Consider the following 20,009-nt stretch of genomic DNA (forward strand, 5'->3'; position numbering starts at 1 on the left):
ATCTGCTAATTTTAGACACATTTCAAACAAGAAGCTAATTTCCCTCTGAAAACATTATCAGCCTTAGTGGAGAGGGGGGGGGGTGGGGGTGGGGGAGGGGCTATTCACCCCTTGGGCGCCTGCAGAGCAGTTGGGGCTGAATCTCCTAATAATGGTTTGCAATTGTCCTCCAGCTTGCTTTTCAAAGATGCCCACACACATGAGACGCAGAGATCAATAACTGGATGGTGCATTTCAGACAGATTAAGAGCAAGACCAGATAGTTCTGCTCCATATGAAAGGGAGATACTTCCTCTACTCTGGGAGTGGGAGTGCCCAGCTGTGATGTGTGTCTGGAGTTAGAGGCAGGACCCTCAGAGGCTATACACCAGTGCAAGGGGGAGGAAGGCCAAGGCTGGCTGACCTCCCCCTGCCTCTTCCAGGCCCCCCCCAAGCCCCTCCCAAAGGAGTCTATGCACTCATGATTCTCTGAGAGATTTTTTAGGGGGCAATAACTGTGACAGCGACAATAATGCAATCCTTCCTGACCCAAGGAGGCAGATAGGAGTAGTCCTGGTGTCAAATAGTGCCCAGACAAGGGCAAACTTGGTTCTCACCACACCCTTCTTTCAGGAGGGAAAAGCAAAGCAAGAGGCAAGGTCTCCATTAACCTGGGATTGTTGCCATGGGGATGAGGGGTCAATCACTGGAACAAAGACAGGAAGAGGAAGTGTAGAGGATGAGGTGATGCTCAGTACCCCACTTCGGAAATCCCATGGTGAAAACAGAAAAACTGTTGTTTTTTCTCTCTGTAGGTCCTACTGACTTTTTTTTCTCTTTTTATCTCTCTATCTCTCCTCCTTTTCTTTCATCTTCATCTCTTCCTCCTTATAATAAAACCATGCCATGATACGACCCTGTCACGCTCTAGGTACGTCCTCATTGTCAGCTCACTGCCACTCCAGAGCTTCAGCCTTAGGTTCCTGGGGTGCTTCACAGACACTGAGCTGCTCTTTCTTGCCTCCTTTAATGCTAACTCACTCACGCTCTTCCTTTAGCTCTCAAGTCCAATGTCCCTGGGGCAGTGACCCAGTCAGGACTGAGTATAGGGGTTATGTCTAAACCCCTACCTGAAGTTGAGAGGAGGCTCTCAACTTGGAGAGACAAAGTGGGGAGGAAGCAGAGCAGGCTGTGTTGGCAAGGTTGGACTTTCTAACACTGTCTGAAGACCAGGGACCTGGAAAAGGGCAACACATCAGGGTTTAAAGCCACTAAGGACATAGCAGAGAGAGTAGGTACAGAAGTCAGGAATGGAGCAAAATTTGGAAAGACAACTGAATGGGAAAGGACAGAAACAAAGTAGATCGACCTTTCCAGAACAAAGCAATGCAGAACTCACTGACTGACTCCTAAAGCCCAGTCACGGAAGTTCAGGCAGAGATGGGGAATACGTGTGAGAGCATTTGTCCTCAGGTTAGAAAACAGTTCAAATTCTCCAAGGTGGAAATGATGACCTGACCCTCCCCACTTGAACCAATGTGATAACAGGGCTCAGAGATGCTTTCCAAGCAACCTCTGCCAACAAGAGCTATCATCCAGTCTTGTACTTTGTTTCCTGAAATCCCACTCACTACGTCTGGGGGTATATAATACTTTCTAGTAAAGGGCAGTTGGTTTCTCAGGGGCATGACAAAGATGTTCTCAAGGACAGAGAACTAAAGAGGGAAGGAGAATTGGCTCAGTGCCTGCCACCCAATAGTTCAAACTCTGGGCAATGATTTAAGACAACAAATATGGCAAGAGGAAGAAAAATCACTATGTCTGAGAGGAGTAGGACATATTCATGGACGCTGAGCAGGGACAGACCTTACCATTTGATGGGGAGATAATGTCAGTGGAGACATTCAAAGACTGTCAGCATTGGTTAGTTGCTTTCATGGAAGCCTTGAAGGGCCATGAGAGGAGTGCTCATTCCCTCAGGGACCCAGGGAGGGGGCAGTCCTTTCCTCCAATCATATGGCAGATCTCTTTTCCCAATCACTGGGCTGGGATATGATAGAGGGTGCTGCCATTTCCTCCAATTATGTGGTAGGGACATGGGTCATGAAAGATTGGTCAAATGCTCAGAGAGGGCTGAAGTTACTCTGAGTATGCTCCTGCGGGCAGTGCCAAGGCCAATTAGAGGCACCTGGTACTTGATCCACAGGGCTAAATAACTGGTATAAAAGTGACTCCTCTCTCCCTCTGAGACGGACAGATGCAGGAGGGAACAGTGAAGTGGCAGGAGCATGTTCCCTAGCCTCTGATTTAAAGCAGGGTGTTGGGAGGGGGGAAGCACAAGATAGGGAAGGTGACAGCAAGAGCACAGCTAGCTCAGCCCTAGACCTGTGCAGCAGAGGTGTACAAGAAGTCAGGCAGGTGGGCAAGAAAAGATAGAAGCAGGGCCTTATGCACCCTGAAACATGCTTAGATAGAATCTGAGGTCATGGAAAGTCAACAAAAGGCATGGCGAGCAAGGAATGTCATAGAGAGCCCAAAGTACTTCAGGCAGAAGCACAGAGGCCCTATCTTCACACCACTAAGAAGGCTTGAGACGGCAGTTTAGAGAATTGAGGTAAATGGTACATTGGAGGGAAGGGTGTAGGTAGGCATAATGAGCACCAAAATAAAAAAAAATCAAAATATTCAAACCCCCAAATGATGAGAGCGGAAGGATAGAACGTAAAACGTGGGAAGTAGAACTGGATGGCCAAGAGGCTTCATTTTTCTGGTTCAGAAGAGAGGAGAGAGTCTTCCCCAGAATGGAATGCAGAAAGGGGAAGGCTGCCTTGAAGTCAAGGCAAGTACACCCACTGTTAACCAGTTTGGGGCACCTGAGAGTGTAGTAAGCGGTAAGGGAGATGCAGGGGGGGGGGTGTTCATGGCAGGGACAGCTGACCACAAACCTGTGATTGTGTCTTGCCAGGACTGACTCCAGCATTCAGGAAGGCCAAGCCTGAGGGCACAGCAAGAGAGAAGCTCAGGAAGGTAGGCTGAGCTAGAGGCAAGTAGGATGGCTAAAGAGATTTCTCTCCATGGCAGAGTTGACATTGCTATCTGACACTGCAGAAGTCACCAAAGATCATGTCCAATGTCCACAGTGTGCTCTCAAGGGTCCTTCCAAGCCTACTAACCTTCATCTTCCCACTGTACCACAGTGCACCATAGTGTCCTCCTGTCATTGTCCCTACCCAGGACATCACACCTAGAGTTGACACCAATTGAATAAGCACAAATATGCCTGCAGGCAATGGCCTAGAGCCAAGATCAATGCCCCAGTCAGCCCTGCAGGGACAGGCTCTTCTGAACTGCTGTGCTGGAGATCTGGCCTGGAGCATGACCCAATGAGCATTGCAGATGGACAAGCCTAAAGCAGATATCACATGTCAAGGTCAAGAGAGGTACCACTAACACAACTGCCCACAGTAACTCCAGGTAGGCAGAGAGTGACCTAGTACCTTTTTTGGTGCCTTTTTTTCTGCCAGACCAATTACACACTCACACACATACATACACATATGAACATATGCCCTGCAGACATGCCCAACTCTACTTGCACATGCATTCAAGCACACAAGCTCATGCACACACATGATTATTTACATGTTCCCATGAATATGCATGCACATATATGGGAGCTCTCAGCAACCTGCATAAGTGTACATAGACACACACGCACACGTGCACACACACATACAATACACACACTCTGGCTTAAAGTCTCCTCCAAGGATAGGGACATCCCTCCCCTGCCACAGCTCCTCCTCAGCAGCCTGGGAGAACCTTCTGGTTTCCCCGGCCTGCCTCCTTGGCACGGCTCCTGCGAGCGCCTTCACGCACAGGGACTTTCAGCCCTTTCCTGGCTGAGCGCTGCTCTCCTGTCATCTGGTCAAAGAAGCTGACAAGTGTGGGCAGGTCGCCAACTTGGCCTCAGCTCCACTTGGAGGCTGGACTGGCAGATAAATTGGTCCTAGAGGGGGGCAGGGAGGGGGATGGCACAAGGGGGGCCCAGAGGGAAGATTTCAAATTCATTTTTCTGCTAACCTAAACTCTAGCTCTCCAAGGTTCACAGCTGTAGTGGGGAAGGCTGACAGGCCACCAGCCGGGGAGCGGGCAGATGGTGCCGGAAGGGGAGTGGGAGCCCCCCGGGAGGGGCAGGGAAGCCATCAGAATCCGGATGAGCGGTGACTTTCTGTGCTGGTCTGGCCCGAGAGCATCTGGAGAGGCATTCCGGTTCATTCCGGTTCCCCGAGAGCCAGGGACCAGAGTCAGACCCATCCTGAGAGGCATTGACCTCTTGTCCTTATCTGCTTGGAAATGGACTCAGCCCTCTGCTGAGGGCGGCTCAGACAGCTCAGCAGACGTCCCTTCTCTCCAGTTCATGACGGATCAATGGCTGGTGCCCGCATGGCCATTTATAACCCAGAGAAGGAACCTGGACAATACAAGAAAGAGCAAGACTTCAAAACACTCTTTTTTTTTTTCACTGCTAATCCGGCTTAGAGGCTGCCACCAGGTACTGCAGTGAGGAGGAAATGGGACTTTTGATGAGACGTCACAAGGTTCTCCATCACAATTTACATGACTGCCTGGTGAAATGCACAGCGTTCTCTTCTACAACAAATTCAGCCCTTCTCCATGAATACAGTTGTCATTTCTATGACATACAAAGATAAAAAATTAATACAGAATATTTGGGGCCAGGAAAATAGTTCAAGTGATAGAGCACATGCCTTGCAGGCTAAGTCCCGCATTCAATACTCTTAAACTTATGGCTCCTCATCACCCTTGGGTGTAGGAGGAGCCATGGTGGCCCTGGTGTCCCCCAAGCACCATTGTTTTGGGTCACACCTAGCAGTGCTCAGGACTTTCTTCTGACTCTGTGCTCACAGATTACTCCTGGTAGCATTTGGGCAATGCCAGCAATTAAATCCAGCTCAGCTGCAAGCAAGGCAAACGCCTTAACCTCCAAATTATCTCTTTGACCCTGAAAAGGGCAAATTCTTTAGAATTCAGAGGGACTGCTTTTTCCGAGGCCTTGATCCACATTGTTTATTTTGAGAATTTCAAGCACTATTTTCTTAAAATCACCTTTTTTTAAAAAAAAAAGTTATCTCCCACTTTCCTATTTTGATTGTATTAAGACAGAAATGAAGAACCCCCATCCTTACCCCATGTGATAGAGAAATCTACAACCTGGACCTGGGGCCTCCTTTCCAGCTGAATCTGAGGGACAAGGAGAGGTTTTCTCTGAAGGTATTCCAGTCTTTCATGCCCCAAAACCTTCTCCAAACAGAGGACTTGGGCATGTCCGCTCAGCCTGGCATGCTTCTGTGAAGCTCCCTGGAGCCTTTGGGCTGGTACTTCTCATAAAGCTCCATGGGTCATGACAGCCTCTGGAGCCCAATCCAGAACTGATTCAGGTGCTCCTGCTTTGGAATCCTCGCTGTAAAGGTAGCCAACAGGTAAGCTGCCAGGTGACCACCTTAATCATGAGGGGAGATACAACACAACCAAAGAGGAACAAGTTCCCATAACTGACGACAGGAATTGGACAATCTGTGAAGGGAATCCAGGCAGAATTTGGCCCAGGAGGGTTGCCTCTGAATCTTCACCTGGTTTGGGAACAGGAGGGTGCCTGCACATGAGGATGCCAGCCTGGCAGTGCCCTGCTCTCCTGTTCCTGTTCCCATCCACCTGAGGGGTACTGCAGGCACGGGCTGCTGGGGAGACCTCTTCCAGGGATTCTCCACCTTGCAGTTCTTCCGCATTGGTGATTTCACCCAGAGCTCTGGGTACAAAGGAGGCTGGCTCAGATAGGCCTCTGCCCCTAGATAAAGCTGCTGGGGCAACAGTCCCAGCAAAGGGATATTTGCTGCATCCTCATAAGTTACAGGACGGAAGATCAGGCTGGGGCACTGCAGGGATGGTGACCCACAAGGAATTACCTCAGACCCTAGGCAGGCAGATTCCCCTCTGGGTCCAGGCTGCTGGCTGGGAGATTTGGCACGGACACCATTGGGGTTATGTGTAGGAAAGCCTACTCAGACACCTCCTGTCCTTACAGGCCTGCCACCATGAGGATTATGGCAGGCATAGTGCTCAGGAAGTGCACAGACATGGCAGCAGAGGCTGGGCCAGGGGAACTGTTACCTGACCCTGATATCCACAGGAGCTGGGGGATGGCAGAGCAGATGTGTATCTACCTGCCTATAGGTAGGTAGATACACATCTTTTAACCTACCAAGGAACCCCACAGCCAGCTCACTTCATCTTCAACAAAACTCAGCAAATATAGAGAAGTGTTTCTTCATCACCTGGAAGTAATTTTGCTGAGGTCTCTAGATAATGACATGCCTCAGGCACCTCTTGCTTACACCCATGAGCACAGGAAAGATGCTTTTCTCCCTGGTCCCTATGTCTGTGCAACCACCAAGTGACCACCTAGTGCCAGACAGCACCGTCTGGGACTAAGCATGCCCAGGTATAAGTTGAGGGGCAGACCCCCCTGGTCTCTAAGGCTTTCAGAACAAAGACCTTTCCAGAGTTGACCTGAAACCAGCAGAGGTGACAGACTAGAGGTGAACCAAAATCTCTCAGCAGAGGGGCCGTGTCTCTGTGACCCTTTCCTGCAGAGTGGTCTAAGCCAAGCTCACACATCCTTTTAACTTGCCTGGACCGGGCACCTAGTGCCCAGTGGGTCCTGTCAGATGGCTAAATGGGCAGAGCTGAGCATTAGTCTCAGCTGCAACCTGTTCTCTCCAAGCACAACAGGAAGGCACCAAAAATCCTCATGGGAGCTGCATACAAGCATATTTAGGAAATGTGTAAAAATATTTCTGGGAAGAGAAAGGTGTTAGAATATGTCACCTGGAGCTGACCTGGCACACATGTGTCACCTGGAGCTGACCTGGCACACATGTGTCATCCAAAGCTGCTCAGACAAACATGTATCATCTGGAACTGTACTGAAACACATGGCATCTAGAATTGTCCTGAGACATGTGTATTATCTGGAATTTTACTGATACATGTATTATTTGGAACTGTCCTACAAAGGTTAGATTGTGCCAAATCACTGTTGCGGATATTTGGTCAGGTGTGGCGCAGTCCACTGTAATCGCATCAATTTTAGATTCCAGTCTGAAGGAGATGACAGAGAAGAGAGCAATGCAGATTTGAACCCACATTCTGTAAAAGACGTTCCTATGGTAAAAGAAATCTCTATCATTTTCTGGGATTCTAATAGGGACCCATCTAAGACTCGTGCCAGTCTCAACTCCACACTTGCCGGACAGCCTGTTCCTGCAGCTTTCATTTCTCCCAGGAATGCAGTTAAGGGTGCTCTGCCCATCTTACAAATAAACCAGAGGCACTAGAAGACAATGCACCAGGCTCACAGACTGTGAGGGCTCCATACCAGATGGTCCCTCCCTGCATTATGCTGGAGTTCCTAATTGGAGGACTTGCTTCCCCATGAGACTATTCTCCCTCCATAGGCCTCTGTACAAATGTCAATGTTGATGAAGTTGAATCCTATCTGGAGCACTGGGCACCTTCATTCCCAAATCATACATTTAATAATCAATTGAGCATCACCAAGTAGCAGAGAGTCTCGGGTGCCTGTAAATATTAATTATTTACTGGGTGGAAGCACAGAGCCGCCACCCCCCACCTTCCACCCCCAGTCACAGAAACACAAATGGTGCTGAGAAAATCAAACCAGAAAAGGAAAAGAGAAAGGAGCCCTGCCTTTTAACTATTTGAACTCGGAGAAGTGCTTCTTGGAGAAAATGCATATGCATTGATATTTCAGGGTTGAGGGGGAGCTTCTGCAAACAAAGGGGCATCTCAGGAAGTGCTCCGAGCTGTTCCCCTGACACTGCTGCAAGCCTGTGATAACTGCTCAGCCATCGCTCATGAACCCTCCATAAAACCAGTGAGACGCACCCCCAATCCCCCCGTGCCTGTCCAGAAATTCTATTTGCCGCGGACGATTGATGGGGTAGGAGGGAAGCAGGCAGCAAGACTGCATTCTTGGTAAGCTCTCCCCTCTCTGTCATCCACGCTCCAACTCCTGAGTGGGAGGGGGAATAAAGCCCAGCAAGATTCCAGCAAGACCCCTTTTGGCACCCCCAAGAAAGGGGAGCCTCCCACAGCCTGGGCTCAGGGCCCCTCCCACTCCGTCACAGACACAGTGGGCCCCTGGAGGGTACAGCAATGGCTGTGTCAAAGCCAGACTGCAGGGACAACAGAATCTGCAGCGTATGAGGGAAAGAGAGCTGAGCAGGCACCATTTCCAGGCCGTGACACCTCCGCCTACCAGGCCAGCCAGCCAGGAGCTGGGCCATCAGAATAGGCAGATTCTGGCAGCCCTTCCACTCCACACTTAGGGCTTCTGTGCACAGGGGTCCGTAACACCCCACAGCACATTCATACACTGCACCCTTCACCCTAACACTCACATGCATACATATATGTGTTGAACATGTGCATTCCATGTGTATGCACATAGTACACACAATATAGCACATGTATATAGGCGCCACACCATAAGCATACTACTATAGGCACATATATGTCACATGCATGGGCACACCATATGTACAACATGCTGTGTGCATACAATTTACATGTGTTCCATTCATACATACTCCATATTTATGTACCCAGCACAAGCATATTTGTGACATATAGTGTGTACATTTAATACATGTACATAAGCACATGCTCACACACACATGCTTTGTTCAGAGGCCTGGTGGGTCGTTTTTCCTATTATCTTATCAGCAGCCATAAGTTCCCTGTCCATTGCCCACCTGCTGCTAACAATTCCCTGTTTCTTCTTCTCCTTCTATCCCTGGTGGGCCTTAGAGCTACAGAACCTAAGGGGACAGGGAAAGAGGAAGACAGATAAAAGGGCCAATTAGCTGAGACAGTCTGTCACACTTGGACACAGATCACCAGGTGCTACCCTGAGCAGGCTGGGCACAGCCAGGAGCTGTGCGGGGAAACTGCAGGAGGAGGGATCGCCAGAGGTGGAGAGGAAGAAACAGATTTCCCACATGCACAGCCTTGTACCCCCCACAGTCTTTCTGGGCTCAAAAGCCGACCTAAGGAAGAGATTCTTTAAAAGGATGAACCTGCATGGACATGCCAGCATCCACCAGCTGGTCAGCTGGTTTCCTCCGCACCACCCAGGTATAAGCTGAGCAAACTGGAATGCTAAAAGTGAACCAAAGGACAAGCTGCTGTCAGTAATAAGGGTTCAGCACTATCTCCAGCACACCAGCCGTGGTGGGCCCTGCGGTCAGGGATGGGTACCGCCAGTCCAGCCTTGCCCCCCTCTTCCCCTTCCCCATCGACCTTGCTTGCTCTTGCTTCCCAGGCTGGCTGAGGGCACCTTAGAATCCTTTGTCAATCACACCAAATCATTGAAGTTCACTTTAGGGAATGATGAACCGACAAGATCACCACACTGGAAAAGAACTCCCAAGGTAGAAGTGGGGTGGGGTGTTGCTTCTCTGAGCTGGGGGAGCCGAACCAGTGTCCATCCTCTCCTTTCACCAGAGGCAAGTCATTGTGAGTCACTAAGGATGGGACCCAATTCCAAAGCATATAAGGTGCATCTCTGGACTATAACGCAGTGCCGCAGGCTCAGAGCTCTCCCTTTAATAGCACACTATCAGTTCTTCTGGAGTTTATGTTCAGGGCCTGCCAGCAGCCTTTGATATTATGCCAAGGGATTCATCCTGCCTGAGACTTTAGAACAAGCACCAAGACATAGCGCTGAGGATCACAACCTGTGCTGGCACCTCCTGGCCCCTTTGCCAGGAAAGTGTCTTGCATATTATCTGGGATCCTCAGAAAAGTTTATATAATACTTGTATAAGCAGCTCTTGCCTGTCCCTGGGCTGTTCCCATAGCTCATTCTACCAAGCACATCTCCTCCCATCCTCTTCAACACTCTTTGAACCTTCCCCTCTGCCACTCAGAGCACATGCCAATTTCACGGTGTCAGGGCTGCCTTCCAGGTACTGACTATGAGAACCTACCTGTGCATCCTCCGCTCTCCCCTCTGTTCCATGAGAACCCACCCAGCACAGCAGGGATCAGAGCATCTGTGTAGTAGAGTCCAGGCATTCAGGATTTCTGCAACTGTCCCTCCCCCATCCTCTGATTTCACCCTTAGTGGTTTAGAGGGGGATTTGGAGACTGAGCCTCACTGAGCACAATTATGAAGCCAAGTGCATATGCATGGGGACCTTTACCCCCTTCCGCTCCCCCATGGAGACCTGCCCCAGGGTCTCCTGTCAGGCTGCAGCCCCAGTGATTGCTAACAGCTCCCTCTGTGCCACAGGGACCAGCATTTTAAAGAGCCCAGCCTTACTGGTAATCAGACCATATTTCTCTGAGGGCAATTTGCCATCATTATCGAGGGTGAAGGAATGTTTTAAAGGGGAAGCCTTCTCCCCAAAGTCATACCCTATGGGCAGACCCCTAGTCCACTGGGGAGTGATGTCAACCTGGTGATGTTAACCCTTTGTGAAGGCCTGGAAGGCTTCCTGAATGGCTATTTTTCAAGCCTTCTCTAATGGCCTTTTTTTCACTCTAATACCCCTACACGGTGGCTGTGGGCCTGGAGCTGGGGATTCCAGGACCCACTTGACATCAAATACTGACAGTCTTTCTAGGGGCCAGACCCATCCAGAACTAGAGCTCACAGACTGAGGGTCTACCTCCCACCCTCAAGTGTAGAGTCGGGACACCTGCAGTATAAATAAAGGACAGTTGACTGGCCAGTTGGTTGCTACTCTCCAGCCCACTAGCCCTCCAACAGAACGAGGTGCAGTTCAGACTTTCTGATATGCTTGCTCCCCGCAGATCCTCTAATGATACCTGCACTAACAAAAACATCTGACTCCTGGACTTGATTGTGAGGCCTGTCGATGAACCCTGTCCTAGATGCAACCTCATAGCACGGTCCACCCTCTCCTCCCTCCTGAGGCACCACTGCTAAGAAAGAAGGAGGAAAATGCAGTCAGTTAATCTAAAGTTGCTCCCGATTGGTCGTTTTAAACCTCTCATAGAGTATAGTCCCTCAGATGCAGAAAGGTGGAGGTGAGTAAGATATAAATGCAGAACACTGACCAGATCTCAGGCCAGTGAGGATGAATGTTGCAAGAAAGCCAATGGTGCAAACAAACAGTGAAACATACATACAAGAAAATGGCTTAGGTAGTGAAGAGAGAATGACACAGATCTGCAGGTGGTGTGGACAGCGCAGATGATAGGAAGAAGACAACCAGGAAATAGCAAAGCTAAATATGCACGGGCTGGAGCATTAGTACAGTGGATAAAGCGTTTCCCTTGCACAAGGGCAACCCAGTTTGAATCCCCAACATCCTATATGCTCTCCCAAGCACTGCCAGGAGCAACTCCTAAGTGCAGAGTCAGGAATAAATAACTCCTGAGCATTTCCAAGTGTGACTCTTCCCCCGCCACAAAAACAACAACAAAAAGATGATACATATAGTGACTAAAAGAATAAGTAGGCACCAGTGGTTTAAGCAAACTGGCACTGAGGCAGGGAACAGCCAGAAGTGTCACTGGGATTACTGTCCTGGGTGCAGAGTTTCCTGCTTTTGGGATTACAAAATCCTGCAGAGATATGCCTAAATGAGCTGTGAAATAAAGAGCTGTTGAATGAATGAGCTGTAATACTGAAGACATCTGGTGGCTGACATGATGATATTATAAAAGTCCACAAGGACCCAGAAGTTAGCTGGTCACTCTACAACACTGTCATTCTCATTGGCCAGTGGGTATCCTCATTCTGCAAAAGAAATTCCTAAAAGTTGTCCCGGGAAAGTTAGGTACCTCCAAGGTTGAAGTAAAATGCTTGTCGCCCTGGAAAGACTGGTCTCAGGGAAGGGTGAAGGTCAGGTCCTGGGTAGCTTTCACAAACAATGCAGACTGTGGCAGGGATGGCTCTGGATGGGGGTGGGTGATCTTCAAGCAGGGGTGCTTCTTTGTCGGTCCTTAAAAATTCAGGCATGTTGCTCTCAGTGCTATTGGGTGGAATGCTGCCCTCATGCTCATTCTGTGGCTGAGTAGGCCACCAAGGAGAATGAAAATCCATGAGTCACAGTGGGGTCCATCTAGAACTAGAGAGCTACTCAGTGCATTATAGTCTGGGCTCACACAGGCAGAATAAACAGGAAGGCGCAGGAGCTCCAGCTGGCCTGGTCAACGTGGCTAGAGCACTCAGTAGAGCTGTAGCAAAGTGGGTACTAGATAGATCTTTTGGGGCATAAGAAAGGAAAGACAGGGGCTGGAGCGATAGCACAGTGGGTAGGGCGTTTGCCTTGCATGTGGCCGACCTGGGTTCAATTCCCAGCATCCCATATGGTTCCCCAAGCACCGCCAGGAGTAATTCCTGAGTGTAAAGCCAGGAGTAACCCCTGAGCATGGCCAGATGTGACCCAAAAAGAAATAAAAAAGGAAAGACATAAAAAGGCTGGCTGGATGGAGAAAGTAAAACTGAGCACAAAGACACCATGAGACTTGATGGGACAGAGAAGGTGCTGTTGGGTCTGAGGCTGACAATCTGCAGCAGACTATGACTATAGTTGTCTGGGCTGCAGTGACACCACAAACAACTTATATCTCATTCTGCTCTTGTAGGCTCCTGTATTCAGGTCTGTCACTCAGCAGGAGTGACCCTGCTTGGCATACTCTCAACCTTCCTTGAAGGCAGAGCTAGCTGTTCTGTGTGGCATTGTGTCCCTCCAAAGCACATGTTGAAATCCTAACCTGGTGTCTGTGAATGTGACCTTTGGGGAATAAGATCTTTGCAGATAATCAGTCAAGATGATGTCATTGAGATGGGCCCTGAGCCATCACAATGGTGGCATTGCAAAAAAGAGAAGACACAATATCTGTGACACATGTAGACAGAGACACAGAGGGAAATGTGAAGACAGGCAGAGATTGAAAACACCAAGGTGTAGTGAAAAATCCTTGAAGAACATAAGGAGGATCTGGAAGTCTTTTCCCTGGAATGAATTAGTACAACCCTGGCAGTACTTGAACTTCTGGCCACCACCCAGGAGGAAAACTGACCTCAGTTATTCTCAATCTCTCTGTGATGGTACTTTGGTTCACCATGCTGTATGTTATGGCAGTAGGAGATGCATCAGAAACACAGGACTTTGAAAGCTGCATCTTGAAATGACTGTTGATTCCAGCCACACATCATTGAACATGACCATGAGTGGGGGCACTCCACTCCCTACTCAGAACGAGGAGTGTATAGACACAGATGAGATGAAAAAGTGGGACCAATCATTTTGCCAACCATGTCTGAGGACACGTTGCATTCTTACATTAGACCTTTTATATTTCCTACATCTACATACATACACATGCTCACTACAGAGGAAAGAGGATATTCCATCAACAATAGGAAACTCAGGATCTTATGCTTTTCCTATGTGAAGGATGTACTCAAAGGACTCCAGACAATCCTTCATCTTCCCAATCTTATTGGAAGATATTTTGGGGGGTAAGGTGGGGGAGTTGTGCCACATCTGAATGTACTCAGGGATTACTTGTAGTTCTGCACTCCATGGATCACTTCTGGAGGTGACTAGGGGATCACATAAGTGCCCGGGATCAAATGGAGTCAGCTGCCAGCAAGGCAAACACCTTACCCCCATTACTACCTCTTGACCCTTTATATGAAGCTTTGCCTGCACAGAATTCCCCACTCCCATTCCTTGACTCCTAACTCCCATAAGAATTCATTCTCTACCACAACCACCCCTGTGTTCTATAAAATGTACACATGCATTGTGATCTCTGAGTAAAGATGTAACAATGAGTTGTTTTCATCTTGAGTTTTTTAGCTCTCTAAACACAATTGGAGGTTGCCCTAAAAGCCTCTGTCCCTCTTGAAGAGCCTGGCAAGCTACCAAGAGTATCTTGTCTGCATAGCAGAGACTAGCAAGCTACCCGTCACATATTTGATATGCCAACAACAATAACAATTGGCCTCATGCACCTGTCTCTGAAAGAGCCCTCAATACGGTAGCATTAAGAAAGATGAGCAAAGAGAGGCTGAAAAAATCTAGGGGACGAACTAGACTGCCAAAACAAAGAAAAACTAAAATGATTGTCTGTACTTTCAATGCACGGACACTGGCATCAGAAGCATCCATCGAGGACCTGATGGTACAAGCGCAAAGGATCAAGTAGGACATCATTGGTCTGACCGAAACAAGGAGACATCAATAACATCACGCCATTTTCGACACTGGAGAAAAATTGTTCCTCAGAACATGTGACAACAGAGGCGTTGGTGGCATTGCTGGTGTTGATGTCCTTGTCAACAAGAACTTGGCCATGAGCATCGATTCATTCGAATGCCTAAGAACCCGAATTGGATGATTATGCTTGAATAGATGTGGCTCACTGCCAGCAGTTTCTATCTTCATCGTCTACACACCAACTTCCAACTACGATGAAGAAGAAATTGAGAGGTTCTACATGGAACTGGAGAAGCTTTATAAAGAAGACCACACCTTCTACAAGATCGTTGTTGCTGATTTTAATGCCAAGATAGGTTCGAGAAGGTTGCCCGAAGAACTCCACATTGGGACACAAGGCCTAAAATGGAATGATCAGGGTGAGAGATTGTCTGAATTCATCATGTCCACCAAGACCATCCATGGTAACTCACAGTTCCAGAAGGCTGAATCTAAACGCTGGACAGGGGAGTCTCCCGGTGGACAGTTCCACAATGAAATTGACCACATCATATTCAATCGAAGGTTTTGCCTGACCAATGTCGCTGTTGTCCCAAAATTCCAAACGGGATCAGACCACCGTCTCCTTCGTGCAAAATTCTACTCCACAGAGCGGGAAGAAAAGTCTGCAAAATTTAAGTCTAAGAAGGCAACTCCCAAAATGACCACCAACTGGGTGGTCTTTGGCACTATTGCAGCAACATGGGAAGATGCTGTCCTTGACAACATCGATGAAAAATACGATAGACTGGTTCAGCACCTCCATGTCTGTGCGAAGAATGCCGAGGGTGAGAAAGCCACAGACAGCTGTTTTCGGAAACTCTCAAGCTCATTCATCAACGTGGTTTGGCGCGAGCCTCAGGCAACCACAAGCTAATGTCCAAGCTCACAAAGCTGTGCAGAGATGCAGTAAAGGAAGACCTCAATGAGAGAAGACCAGCAGTGTTGGACAGTGCAGCAGAAGCCAGGAAAAGTATTCACAATGCTCACCTGTACTTCGCCAACTACAAGACCAAGATGACTGCCCTCTGACATCCCGATGGATCTATCACATCCTCCAGAAAAGTAATGGAGAAAATTATTCACGACTTCTACTCAGATCTCTTTGACAGCCATGTCCACCTGCCCACATACCAAATTCCACAGGATGGATATGTCGTTCCCAACATTCTCCCTTCTGAAATCCGACATGCCATTTCTCTGGTAAAGACACGTACAGCACCTGGTCCAGACAAGGTCAGACCCAAACACCTGAAGAATCTGCCGCCAGTACTTATCAATACACTGGCCCGACTCTTCACATGTTACCTGTCTGAATGCAAGGTTCCATCCCAGTGGAAAACCAGTAGGACTGTTCTGTTGTATAAGAAGGGAGACATCCATGACATCGGCAACTATTGTCAAGTCTGCCTGCTGTCTGCCGTCTACAAGTTGTTCACTGGTGTCATCCTGAATAGAATAGGCAGAACACTAGACAAAGGACAACCATGCAAGCAAGCTGGGTTCCAAAGGGGATTCAGCAGGATAGACCATATCCACACAGTGACCATACTCATTGAAGTTTCTCGAGAGTTCAAGATGCCGCTCTGTCTAATGTTCATCAACTTAAAGAAGGCCATCGATTCTGTTGAGACTGAGGCAGTCATCGAAGCCCTGGCCAAACAGGGCATTTAAACTCAGTATATCAAAATCCTCCACGAGATGTATTGTGGATTCACCACCAGGATCTCACCATTCTACAAGGAAGTGATCATTGATGTAGAGGGGTGTGGCAGGGTGATACCATTTCACCGAAACTCTTCAGTGCCACCCTCGAAAACATCATGCAATGACAGGAATGGGAAGGAATGGGAGTGAAGATAGACGGTTGGCAATTACGCCACCTCCACTTCGCTGGTGACATCGTTCTCATAACACCAAACATTAGCCAAGCACAAATGCTGGCCGACTTCAACCACGAGTGTGGAAAGGTCGGATTGCAGCTGAATCTCAACAAGACAATGTTCATGAAAAACAAACTGGTTCCTGAAACTCCATTTGCTCTCAATAGAACGAACATCTCCAAATGCAGCAGCTATGTGCACCTGGGTCGAGAAATCAATATGAGGAACAACTTGGTGCCAGAACTGCACAGGAGGAAGAGAGCAGAGTGAAGCATTGAAGAGCGTCGAAGAGGTGGTTAAGAGAATGAAGAACCTCCGACTCTGGGCACATCTTTTCGATTCCACCATTCTTCCTGAACTAACATATGCCTCAGAGACCTGGGATCTATGCAAACAGGATGCGAATGCTATTAGGGTATCCCAAAGAGGAATCAAAAGAGCTATGCTGGGAATATCATGTCTCACTCAAGTGAGAGAAGGAATCTGGAGTTCTGACCTCCGTAAATGGTCAAAAATCATGGATGCTGTTTCGTTTGCCAAGGCATCAAAAATCAGATGGGCCGGTCATGTAATGCGATTCAGAGATGACCGCTGGAATAGAGCTGTTACTGACTGGATTCCATGGGATGTCAGAAGACCTCGTGGCTGCCCACCAACTAGATGGTCAGATTTTTTCGTCAAATCCCTGAATGAAAGATTTGAGGCTCTTTCTGTTCCTGGAGCAAGCAGATATCATTGGGCTGCACTAGCACAGGACAGGGACAAATGGAGACGTTACTGGCGCCCGCTCGAGCAAATCAAAGATCAACGGGACTACAAGTGATACAAGTGATACAAACACAATAAGATTCCAAGAATATTTAATTAATAAAATAGCAGGTAAACAGAATCAAGAATTTTTCAAAAATTGTAGCACTGTAGTAGCACTGTCGTCCAGTTGTTCATCGATTTGCTTAAGCGGGCATCAGTAACATCTCCATTGTGAGACTTAATTGTTTTTGGCATATTAAATACACCATGGGTAACTTGCCAGGCTCTGCCGTGCGGGTGAGATACTCTTGGTAGCTTACTGGGCTCTCCGAGAGGAGCGGAGGAATCAAACCTGGATAGGCTGCATGCAAGGCAAATGCCCTACCTGCTGTGCTATCGCTCCTGCCCAGTTGGCTTAATAGTCTAGAGTCTGAACTCTGTACCCAGGTATTCACTAGATAGCAGTTTGCCTATTTCCTGTGGCTGCAGGCAATTCCAATCTGCCTCTACTGTGTACTGTTTTCAAGGTTCCTCCACTTTATTTGTCTCCCTCTTTTACCTTATGCACTTCAGAAAACAAAAAGTGTGTTCAATTCTATTACAGGACCCTGTCTTCTAGAGCTCTGGCAAGCTACCTGTGACATATTTAGATATGCCAAAAACAGTAACAACAAGTCTCACAATGGAGATGTTACTGGTGCCCACTCGAACAAATCGACGACAGCTGGATGACAGTGCTACAGTACTATACTATTATAAGGTTTATACTATTACTAATATTTTTATAATAATTTCTCAATACATTGAATTTCTACCACATGGAAATCAAAAATGCAGTATATGACCTTTTCTTTACTAAGTTAAAGACAATTCCTTGTTCTCATCACTATTTTGTGAAGTTAATGCAAAAAAAAATCTGGGAAACATAAAACATTTATTTGACCCATTTTAACACATAATATGGACAAGGAAACTAAAATAGTTTTAAAAAGGGGGAACAGAGGTGTAAAGGCTAGTGGCTAGCTCTAGGACTCTGCTTTGGCTACCTAGTGACCGCCTGATATAAAATTCTCTGGGCTTCAAGTTTCCTCATCTATAAAACATTACATCTTTATGGAACAGTGAACAGTATATGTGATACTTTCCAATCTTTCTAAACTTTAATACCCACAAAACAATGCAGAATAAATTGTAGTAGAGACAGACCCCCTTAAACTATAACTAGATACCAATTACACATCCCACAACAGTATGCCAGAGGATGTCTGATCAATCCAAGTATCTTCATTTGCAAAAGACAGAAGGACAAAAGACCTTAATGCTGTTGGAAATAGCGAAAGGGGTGTACTTGAGAGATGGGAATATGGAGCGTTTGTCAAAACACAATACTGGAGTTTTGTCACTTGAGTCACAGAAGCAGGAGGAAAGAAAGGATTTTGAAGCACTCAAATTTCTAGGATTGCAGTGAGCTCCTTAACTCAGAGAAAAACCCAGAAGGCTGCTAGAAACTGGACACCCTGAATGCCAACAATCCTAGTAGTCAAATGCCTAGCAGTCCTAGAGGGTTAAGTAAGTCTCCTCCTCGTGCCCCTTGCTGATCCAGCCAGGTCTGCCTTCAGAGATAAACCACAGAAGCCTCAGGCTGAATAAAATGCCCTACACCCTGGGCCTGGCAGAGGAAATTCAAGCAGGAAAGGAGTTAGGATTTTGGAAACAGTTTTTAAGGCTCTAGTGAACTCCTTTATAGAGGAAAGAAAGATATAGGTGGGCACCTACAACTGAGAGATGAGATCAAAAAGAAAGTCCCAGTAATTTCAGCACACCTACCATGGCAGGAAGGCATCCTCTTCCTTTGATCTTTCAGAGCTAAGTGACCTCCAAAAATTGAAGATACAGTAGTCATCATCAGCTCCCTTACAGAGGGAAAACTATAGGACATTGTTGAAAGATATAAAAGACCAAAAGAAATGGAATTCCCATGTTCATAGAATAGATTGAAAGAATTAATGTTGTTTAAATGTCAAAACTAAAACTACTTACAGATTCAATACAACCTCTATCTAAACCCCTATGGCATTTTTCAAGGATATAGAAAGAATGATTCTAAAATTTGCATAGGAATACAAAATACCATGAATATTCAAAGTAATTCTGAATGAAAAGAAAGGTGGTAGCATCACACTTCCTGACTTCAAACTATACTACAAAGCAAACAAAAGCAGTATGGTAATAAAACAAAAACACACCTACAGATCCAGAGAATATAATAGAAAACCCAGAAATAAACCCAGTATACATTGGCACTTAATTTACAATACAGGAGCCAAGACAGGCTTTAACAAATGGCATTGCAAATTCTTGATAGTTACATAAAAAATAAACACACAAGATCACTATTTAACACCATATACAAGGAGCTAACTCAAAATGAATTAAAGGTTTGGATATAATACTTACAACCATAAAAATACCTGAAAGAAAACATACATAATACATTTCTAGTTTTTTACCCCAGAATATATTTGGAGGTATACTTGGAGGCTCGATTCCAATTTCAAGGAAAATGAAAGAAAAATAAACATGGAACCACTTCAAAATAAAAATATTTTACACAGTGATTGAAACTAGCATAGAAGCAAAAAGACAACCTAGGAATTGAGAAATAATTAAAATCATATGTCTAAAAAAGGATTGATATCTAAAATACACAAAAAACATACAACTTGAAAACATACAAACAAACAACCCAATGAAAAACTGGACAAAACATTTGAATAGAGACTTCTTTTAAAAAACATATGAAGGTGGCCCACAATGGTCATGGAGAGTATCATGCTAAGTGAAATGTGTCAGAAAGAAAGGGACAGACATAGAAGGACTGCACTTATTTGTGGAATATAAAATAATATAATATGAGACAAACACCCAAGGACAATAGACACAAGGGCCAGGAATATTGCACCATGATTGGGAGCCCACCTCATGAGCTGGGGAGAAGGCAGCTAGAATAAAGAAGGGATCATTAAGTCAATGATGGTTGGAGGGATCG

At 46.8% G+C, this 20,009-nt stretch overlaps 1 pseudogene; it reads left to right on the top strand.

Annotated features, from left to right (window-relative positions):
* The first annotated feature begins 14,190 nt into the window (after positions 1 to 14,190).
* On the top strand, positions 14,191 to 17,033 carry LOC129399673 (uncharacterized; annotated as a pseudogene).
* Positions 17,034 to 20,009: the final 2,976 nt, after the last annotated feature.

The sequence above is a fragment of the Sorex araneus genome, chromosome X, assembly GCF_027595985.1.
Source record: "Sorex araneus isolate mSorAra2 chromosome X, mSorAra2.pri, whole genome shotgun sequence".
In the NCBI taxonomy this organism is placed as follows: domain Eukaryota; kingdom Metazoa; phylum Chordata; class Mammalia; order Eulipotyphla; family Soricidae; genus Sorex; species Sorex araneus.